The following is a 10,513-nucleotide window of genomic DNA, read 5'->3' as shown; positions in this document are numbered from 1 at the left end:
CGATGAAGAATCAACACAAACGTTAGCAGGGTCTGCCTCACCTTTCGCTTCTACGACCACTCTCGTCTTCAGATTGTTTATCCCCTTTATTTCAACCATCGAGCATCAATCAATCCCCTCTCCACAGCTCACACCCCGAACTTAGTCTTCCCCACCATAATGTCCACCACCTCGTCAATCTTTGATTCTTTATTATTTGACACCAATATTGAAATTTTCTCACAATCTATCTGGTGGTTTATGTTCTCACCATAGGCTTCATAGCTCCCCCAAAATTCAACAAGCCTTTTTAAAGTAACCTCATTCCAACAATGCAGTGGGAATCCTTCAGATAAGACCATTGAATGTCTCCTAGCAGAATAAAAGGTCTTCGTCCTCAATGGTAAGCAAGAATTATTTCCCACCAAATCTCTGCATTTAATCTCAATTAACCCCTAATTTTGTAATCTGTTGGCTATGCTCCCGACACTACAAACTGTGGCCATAACACCAATCAAGCATCTCCTCATCTTTCTCAAGTCTTCTTCTTCTATATCCATAACACTTTTTCGAACCAAGTTTTTTCTAGGCACCTTCCTCTTCTTGACACTTCACAATTCCTTTTGACATATCTTTCTTAGTCCTCCAATCCAACATTACAGCCGGTGTCATTGCTAAATAGACCAAAATTACAGGCCTGATCTGACGATCCTAACTGCCCCTCCTGAGTAGAGTTGAAGCAACCTGCTCCGAGATAGGATGAACAATACTTAATGCCTTTACTGCTAGTGCAGTGTTTTCTTTATAACAAAAATAATAATAGTAATAATAACAATAAAACGATTCGAACCTTGGCATTATTACAAAATATAAAAAAACTTAATCTAACAAAACAAATGTAATTATTAGTTAATAATTGAAAGCATATTATATATATTTAAAAATGTAGTTAAAACAATATTTAAAATAAAAATAAATTTAATATTTTTTTAATTTTCACATTTATTTTTTATAATTATATATAATTTATAAATAAATTTTTTTAATATTGATTTTCATACTTTTAAACCTTGCTAAGGTTTTTTTTTCTATCAAATTAAGCTTTTTGTTATTTCGTAATATAGGCAAAGATTCGAATTATTTTATCGCTACTTCTGTTTTATTTTTTCTGACATTCCTTATAGTATAAGGTAAATAACAAAAGTTGTAAAGCTTTAACTTGTTGACGAAAACGGGTAAAGAAAACAAAAGAACACGAGAATTTTACGAGGTTCGGCAATGTGCTTACGTCCTCGGTGCCTAGGCGGCGCTAAAAGTTTTATTCAATGATCTTTTTAGGTCTAGGTTACATCTCTATTTATAATAGAAAACCCTGGTACATAATTACAAAATCAACCCTCTACCGTACCGCGGGGGCTGCGCCCCCCACACCCCAACCCACATAATTCGTAACCCCACAACGAGACTTTTTTATGAGCCATACATAACAAATCTCCACCTTGGCGAATATCCTGCCCCTTGGAAACTTCAATGTGGGTTGGGTTACCTTGCTTCTTTAACAACTCGAAACATTCAACAAGTCCAAGCAATGCTTGAACTTGTCTGTCGTAACTGGCTTGGTGAACATATCAGCGGCATTCTCATCAGTATGTACCTTCTGAAACAAAACCTCTCCAGATGCAACCAACTCTCTGATCTTGTGGAACCTTACATCAATATGTTTAGTTCTAGCACGATACACCTGATTCTTAGCCAAGTGAATAGCACTTTGATTATCACAAAGCAACTGAACTCCACCTTGTTGAACACCCAACTCCTTCACTAAACCAGTAAGCCATAAAGCTTATTTTGCAGCTTCAGCCGCTGCCATGTATTCAGCTTCAGTTGTAGATAGTGCCACGACAGATTGAACAGTAGACTTCCAGCAAATAGGTCCTCCACCAAGAGTAAACACATACCCTGTCGTAGATCTTCTATTATCCAAGTCACCTGCATAATCTGAATCCACATATCCTACAACCAAAGGATTATCCCGCTGACTCCCAAAAACAATTCCATGTCCCACAGTACCCTTTAAGTACCGAAAGATCCACTTGACTGCATCCCAATGTTGCTTACCAGGTTTAGACATGTACTTACAAACTTGACTAACAGCATGAGCTAAATCAGGACGAGTACATACCATCGCATACATCAAGCAGCCAACAGCATTAGAATACGGAACCTTTGCCATATTTTCAGCTTCCTTATCTGTCTTAGGGCACTGTTCTGATGAGAGCTTAAAGTGATTCGCCAATGGAGTGCTAACTGGTTTCGCGCTGCTCATCGCAAACCTTTCTAGCATTTTCTCAACATAACCCCGTTGAGATAGCCGCAGTTTCCTTGAGTCTCTGTCCCTGCAAATTTCCATTCCAAGAATTTTCTTTGCAGCACCTAAATCTTTCATATCAAATTCCTGACTCAATAAAGTTTTCAAACCGATAACATCATCCATGTTCTTCGCAGCAATCAACATATCATCAACATACAGTAATAGAAAAATAAAAGAACCATCATCAAGGCTCTTAACATAGACACAACAATCATACTCACATCGGTTGTAGCCAATCTTGATCATATAGGAGTCAAACCGTTTATACCACTGTCTCGGAGACTGTTTTAACCCGTACAAAGATTTCTTCAATCTGCAAACTAAATGCTCGTTTCCAGGTTGAGTGAAACCTTCAGGTTGCCGCATGTAGATCTGCTCCTCTAAATCACCATGCAAAAAAGCAGTTTTAACATCCATCTGCTCTAAATGCAAATCCCAACTAGCCACCAATGCAAGTACTGCTCGGATTGAAGTGTGCCTGACCACAGGAGAAAAGATTTCATCATAATCAACTCCTTTCTGCTGTGAAAAACCCTTCGCTACCAAACGAGCCTTGAACTTCTCCCCCTCTTTTCTGTTACTGCTGGTTTCTTCTTATACACCCATTTGCAACCAATCGGCTTCTTACCCTCAGGAAGGGGAACTAACTCCCATGTGCGATTGTGATTCAAAGACTCCATCTCCTCAACCATGGCTGTCATCCACTTGTCGTTTTCCTGACTAGTAACGGCATCATGAAAAGTAACTGGATCATCACTGCTAACAGTAAGTGCAAAAGATACCAAGTCTTCAAAACCCAATCTGTTCGGAGGCTTTATATTCGTCCGTATCACCCTGTCTCTGGCGAGACTATAATCCTGCAAATCATCCGTAGTGGAACCACCAGAAGTCGGTTGAGAAGTTTCTGGTTTCTCAACTGGAAACTGCTCGAAATCTACCACTGTCGTGTCTTGCTTCTGCTGCAACATAGACTGTTCATCAAAAACGACATCTCTACTAATCACAACTTTCTTCGCAACTGGATCCCAGAACTTGAATCCTTTGACACCTTTCTTGTAACCCAGAAAAATGCACTCCTTCGATTTGCATCAAGTTTGGATCTCTCATCAGCAGGTACATGCACATAAGCAGGACAACCAAAAATCCGTAAGTTATCAAAACTAACATCATGACCAGTCCATACCTCTTCTGCAACTTTCCCAGCCAGCGATGCCCTTGGCGATCTGTTGATAAGGTAACACGCCATGTTAACAGCCTCAGCCCAGAAGTGTTTGGGAAGCCCCGCATTCAACCGCAAACATCTGGCTCTTTCATTCAACGACCTGTTCATTCGTTCCGCAACACCATTCTGTTGTGGTGTCTTGCGCACTGTAAAATGCCTCTGAATCCCATGCTCCTTACAGAATTGTAGGAACTGTGAATCTGTGTACTCCGTACCATTATCAGACCGTAAACACTTGATTTTTCGTCCTGTTTGGTTTTCTACCTCAGCTTTCCACAACTTGAACTTCTCAAAAACTTCAGATTTCTGTTTCAAAAAATACACCCAAACTTTCCGTGAAAAATCATCAATAAAAGTAACATAGTACCTAGATCCACCCAAATACGATGTCGTGGAAGGCCCCCATACATCAGAATGCACATAATCAAGAATCCCTTGAGTTGTGTGCTTCGCAGTCTTGAAACGGACTTTAGTCTGTTTACCAAGAACACAATACTTGCAAAAATCGAGCTTACAGCTTTTGACACCATGCAACAAGTTTCTCTTGTGTAATTCTGCCATACCACGTTCACTAAGATGAGCAAGGCGCATATGCCACAATTTTGTCGTATCATCACATGACTCAACAGAGTGAACTCCACCTACAACGGTACTCCCTAACAATCTGTAGATATTCCCTGCAGTCATCTTGCCTTTCATCACAGTCAATGCTCCTTTAACAATCCGAATGGTTTCCCTATCCTCGTCAGCCTTAGGGATAAAACCATTCTTGTGCAAAGTGCCCAAGGAAATCAAATTCTTCTTCAAGTCTGGGATATGTCGAACACCACTCAACGTCCGAACGGAGCCATCGTGCATCTTAATTCTGACATCACCAATACCAACAATATTGCAACATCGATCATCACCCAAATAAACCGAACCAGAATTAACCGGCCTGTATGTCGAAAACCATTCCCTATTTGGCGTGATGTGATAAGAACATCCAGAATCAAGAATCCAAGCATCCGTCAATTGTGTCGTTGAAATAGAAAGCATATCACCCTCACTACAATCATAATTATCATCCTCGACCACGTTCACAGACTTGGATGAGCCATCACGCTTCTCATCAGTCTGCTTTTTCAACTTCGGACAGTCTCGCTTCATATGTCCCGCCTCCTTGCACTTGTAACAGTGAATCGTCTTCTTATCCCTGGATTTGGATCTGGAATTCCGCTTCCCGGACCCTGTCTTCTCTGGCTTCCGTCCACGATCTCGATTACCCTTGACATATAAGCTATCGACTTGAGAGCTTTCCCCTGCATTCTGTTTCCGCTGGTTGTGAGCCAACAAGGCTGCAGTAATCTCCTCAACGTTGATAGTCTCTTTCCCATATGTAAGAGTAGTCACTATGTGTTCGTAAGAGGGAGGCAACGAACACAACAGAATCATCGCTCTATCTTCATCCTCAATTTTCACATCAAGTCGAGCCAGATCAGAAATGATTTGATTGAAGACATTCACGTGTTGCGCCAAATCGTGATCGTCCTGCATCTTCAGCCCATACAGCCGCTGCTTCAGATATAGTTTTGTCGTTAAGGATTTGGACATAAACTGACTTTCCAACTTCCTCCAAATTTTGTCTGGAGACGATAGATGCATGACGTGATACATGACCTCGTCCGCCAAGCATAATCGTATGGTTCATGCCGCTCGCTGCTGCAATTCTTCCCAATCTTCCTCATCCATCGACGCCGGCTTTGTAGGTCGCAAAGCCTTCAAGATCCCTTGCTGCGCCAATAGATCCTTCACCCTCGTTTGCCATAATCCGAAGTTACCCTGACCATCGAATTTCGCGACTTCGAATTTTGCTCCTGACATCTGATACCAATTGTTGACGAAAACGGGTAAAGAAAACAAAAGAACACGAGAATTTTACGAGGTTCGGCAATGTGCTTACGTCCTCGGTGCCTAGGCGGCGCTAGAAGTTTTATTCAATGATCTTTTTAGGTCTAGGTTACATCTCTATTTATAATAGAAAACCCTGGTACATAATTACAAAATCAACCCTCTACCGTACCGCGGGGGCTGCGCCCCCACACCCCAACCCACATAATTCGTAACCCCACAACGAGACTTTTTATGAGCCATACATAACATAACTAAATATTGTTTTTGGTGTAGTTGTATGCAGTGGTAGAGGTGTGGTTTCTTGCTTTAGAGACTTTAGTTCAAATCAGCCCAACTGTTTATTCAATTCAATTTATTTTCCTTTTATCATAGTCTCATGTATCACAATCTCATTAGAGAAAATTATTTAAATTAAATATAAATATAAATTAAAAAATTATCAATGATGTCGTGATATGTATCGTCATATGCTTAGATGATTGAATATATTAAATTAATTCAAAATTGTGACATATTTGATGAAATGTTTAAATAATGATGATTCAATGTGTAACTGTACAAATTTTATTAACGGTCAAATCATTACTTTTATGAAATGTTAATTGTAAATAGTTTGATTAAATACATTTACATAATTATATAATATGATTGACAAAATTTTATAAATGATAATCAAAATAAAAATTACAATAATTAGGTGATAAATTATAGTTTATCCTATAATTTATAATGGCGATTTCAATTTAAAAACATGTGTCATAATGATTTATTTTAAATAAAAAATATGTTTATTACTTAATTATTTTATTTTAGATTTATTATGCGATAATCAACACGTTGATTCACTACTCGATTTAGGATATGTGTCCCACCAGCTAAAAATATAAAATTATTTTATTTCAATTTTAAATGGTATTTTGAAAAGGTTGGTCTTTAACATCCATAGGAGGTGGATTGATTCATATTTTCAATTATTTATTTCTTAGTCATACTAATCATATATATATATATATATATATATATATATATATATATATATATTTCATTTTTATGTTATTCTTTGTATATTTATTTATTTTTCTCGTATCATGTATTTTATTATAAAAACAACTTCATGTGTTGACAATAAAAAATGTATGTCAGAAAATATAATTAATGTTATTATGTCATATTTAGAGTATCATACATTTTGATATTTACGATTTGTACGATTTAATCTTCCCACTTAGATTAGATCATGTCAATATCTTTTTTACTCACAAGATCTCTCAAGAAAACTACATTTAAATATTTTTTATAGTTTGGAGATATATTTCCCTTAAACGATTTATGAATTTACAAATAAGAGTTATTACATATATCATATTTAATCTCTCAAATTTACTAGATTTGTTAACTTTTAAGGACAATGTATGACATTATATTAACACATAAGGTTTATACCACAAAACCTTGCTTACACTCTCTTGCACAAGAGAAATTACAAATTTAGCAAGCAAAAGAAAACCTCACAAAAGGAAAATAAGTTTTCAAACAATAAGCACTCACCCAAAATCATACTTGAGCAAGATTAAACAAAGTAGTTCACAACTGTGTTACAAAGAATACGACAATTTGGCTAAAAACTCTTTCAATGTTGGTTTGATCTTGCAATAATCTTTCTTATTGTTATCTATTTGAATCTTGGTTCCTTTTATGTCTTCTAACATCCTTCTAGCCATTTGTATTCATTGGTGGTTGATTACAGCCATTGAATTAATTAATTTTGAGCATTAAATGCTCACCTGCAACTTTGGTATTGATATCAGGTAGTGGATATCGAGACTAAGCATCCTAGCGGTCAAAATTATAGCCGTTGAAACCCACAGTATTGATATCGTTCATGTGACTATCGATATTTACCTATAGGTATCGATATCAACCAGGGGCGGATGCACTAAGCCCCCTAGGGGTCAAGTGCATCCCTATTATTTAGGGAAAAGGTGGAATTTAGTATAATATGTTAAAGAAAAATGAAAAAAATAAAAATTTTTGCACCCCATTATTTTTAAGAAAAGAAAAATAAAATTTTGAATCCCCATTTATAAATTTCTGGACTCGCCACTAATATCAACACCATGGTATCGATACCAGAAAAGCTTATTGGAAAATATGTATCGATATTGGCTTACTGGTCTCAAGACTAGAGATGATTTTTAATAAAATCGAATATTTTTTAGGTTTGAAAGATATTTATAAGTTATAATATGACCTAAAAACTCTTAAGCTTATTTTTACAATTAAAAAACACTTGAGAACTTTTATGACAAATTTTTTTTAGAATTACAAAATGTAAATTTTAACGATATAAATTATTTGATTATTCATGTTATATAAAAATCAAATATTAATTCAACAAGACCAATCCACAATTGATAATAACAAGATTTCTCCCAACATGGAAGATAAAAAAAACTAATAACCAGATAGATATTTGATATTTGTATGTGTTTCTAGACATGCCAAAATTTGTTATATAGTATTTTTTTTCATGTAATTGTTTTACAAGTTAAGTTGGAAGGGGTGAAAGATAAGAATCAATTGTTAAGGGGAAGTTGGTTAAGGTAACTAAGAACTACAACGTAATAAAAATGCATCTGGGTTTCTTGATGCAACACCGTGGCAAAAAAGTTAAAAAAATGAAGAAGGATCATATGATTACGGAGGAAAAATCGAACAAAAGAAACAACATGGAGGAGCAATTGTGTCGAAAGAGTTCATGAATCTTGGTCTAGTTGTTGTTGATATTGACGAGTCATCTTTGTCGGAAGGTAAAAGCCACCATGAGGATAGCTCAGGTGTTGATAACAAGGTTCCATGATTCAATGTTGATTAAACTAAAGATCTATCCCACTTGTAAAATCGATTCAGGTGAACAACACAGCCAACAATGAAAGAAAGAAAAGCATTATCGATGAAAGGGGTGAGATTTGCCATAGTTGTTGATGGTTTGAGGAATGATTTTCACTGAAAAAATAAAAGTCTTATACCGGATCCTTTATTAGTTAAATCCATTTTCTTACATTATTTAGAAGAAGAGAGTAGCTTGGTGGTTTAGTGGTTTGGTGTTTGTTTTCTATCTTTCTGTGCGCTTGGGTTTGAGCCCCCACCTACATGAAAAGAAAATTTTCATATTTTCAGTTTAAAATTAAACCAATTAGAATATAATTCATGTCATATTATGATTGGTTATAAATAATTTAATTAAAATTTTATTTATAATTATTGTTTAAAAAGTTGCTTATGTGGTAGTGACATGGCATGCCATGTCAGTGTCTTTATTCACATATTTCTATTGAGTTAGCTTCAGACATTAACCAACTAACCGATATTTGACTAACGGTTTTCATCTAATGAGGGGGTCTTTTGACCCAAATTGAAACAATAGGAGTTAATGTGCTCCAAAAAAATAATAGAACTCAAAGTGATACTTTTGTCAAATGTTGGGATGTTTTTTTGTTATTTTGTACATAAAATATAAGGTAATATTTAAAGTTAATATATACAATAAAATAATATATATATATATATATAGTATAAAATACGGTAAATATAATACCAAAAAAAAGGGTAAATATCATATATAAAAATAATTAGTATAAACAGTATACTATTATATATCTATATATTATTAAAATACTATACAAGCAACTTAGTTAGAATATTACAATAATAGTATAATAATAACATGCCAAAACAATAGGGACTAAAATAAAATACAAGGAAAACATAATTTCATAATAGCAAATGCACCAATTTTAAAAAGGACTAATCTGCAAGATAGATGAAATAGCATATCCAAAATAACAAAAGCAGAAAGTCAATGAATAGCATAAATAAAGGATTAAATTAAATTTACTGAAATGAAAGGGAACGGATAAATAAAGGCAAGAAATAAATGAGCATAGATATAGATTGGTAGAATATAAAGTGATAAAAAAAATACTAAGAATAAAGGGGTATAAATTAAAATGAACACAAAATTAAATATAACTTAAACATATAGATAAAATGAACAAATACAAAATAAAGGGACAAAAGTTTAAAGTTAAATACTGGTATGATGTACAGAGGTTAAGTTACTAAACCGAAATAAAATAAAATCACATGCTTAAATAAGAAAATAAAATGAAAATAAGGATCAAACTGGAAGAAAAGCAAAAATAAGAGTCCACAAAGACTTCGTTTAAAATATGCAAACCCTAAATAGAGTTGGATCAGATCATCATATCGCTTTAATGAGGTATAAATATTTAAAAAAATATCATTTCTCTTGTTTTATTAAAAAAACTAACTTGAAAGAATTTCTCTGAAACCCACCTTTGTTGTTTATTGTATTCTCTTGATTTCGATGAAAACCCAATTCTTAGATGAAATTTTATTGTGTCGTTTACCATGAAAATGGTGTTTGTTGTCGTTGTTGAAATTTTTATTTATTTAGATATTAAATAAACATATATTTTTTAATTTAATCATTTTTTATTATTGATCTTCAAATGGTAAAATCCGAAAATTATTATACTTGCTATTTATATAAAACTATAAAGCATTTAACATTTTGTAATGTACTCTAAATAAAAATAAGAGTTCTGGATAATATGAATACTATTATCAATATAAAGTCAGTGTGTTTAATTATACACCGAAAATGATTATTATGTTATAAAAAATACTAATTAAATGTTTGATTATTATCGTCATAAAAGTTTAATGATCGACTACAGGTGTCTTTGGATGACAATAAAACTAAAAGAAAACAGTGGTGATAATATTTTTATGAAAATCTCTAGTTTGAAAACCATTCAAATATTATTAAAATATAACATTCTTTTAACATCTCATCTCACTATATGTAAATTGAAATTTAAATGAAGACTAATTGAGATTATAATAAAACATGATGGACTTTAAGTATGACTTAAAGAAATGATGAATTGAAAGTGAATTAAAGATGAGTGAATACTTAAAATGAGTTCAAACCCTTCATTTTATCTCATATTGATGTTTTT

This window comes from Hibiscus syriacus, unplaced genomic scaffold (assembly GCF_006381635.1).
Source record: "Hibiscus syriacus cultivar Baekdansim isolate YM2019G1 unplaced genomic scaffold, ASM638163v2 tig00110264_pilon, whole genome shotgun sequence".
NCBI lineage: Eukaryota > Viridiplantae > Streptophyta > Magnoliopsida > Malvales > Malvaceae > Hibiscus > Hibiscus syriacus.
The sequence above is the reverse complement of the archived record's forward strand: the minus strand, read 5'-3'. Positions refer to the sequence as shown.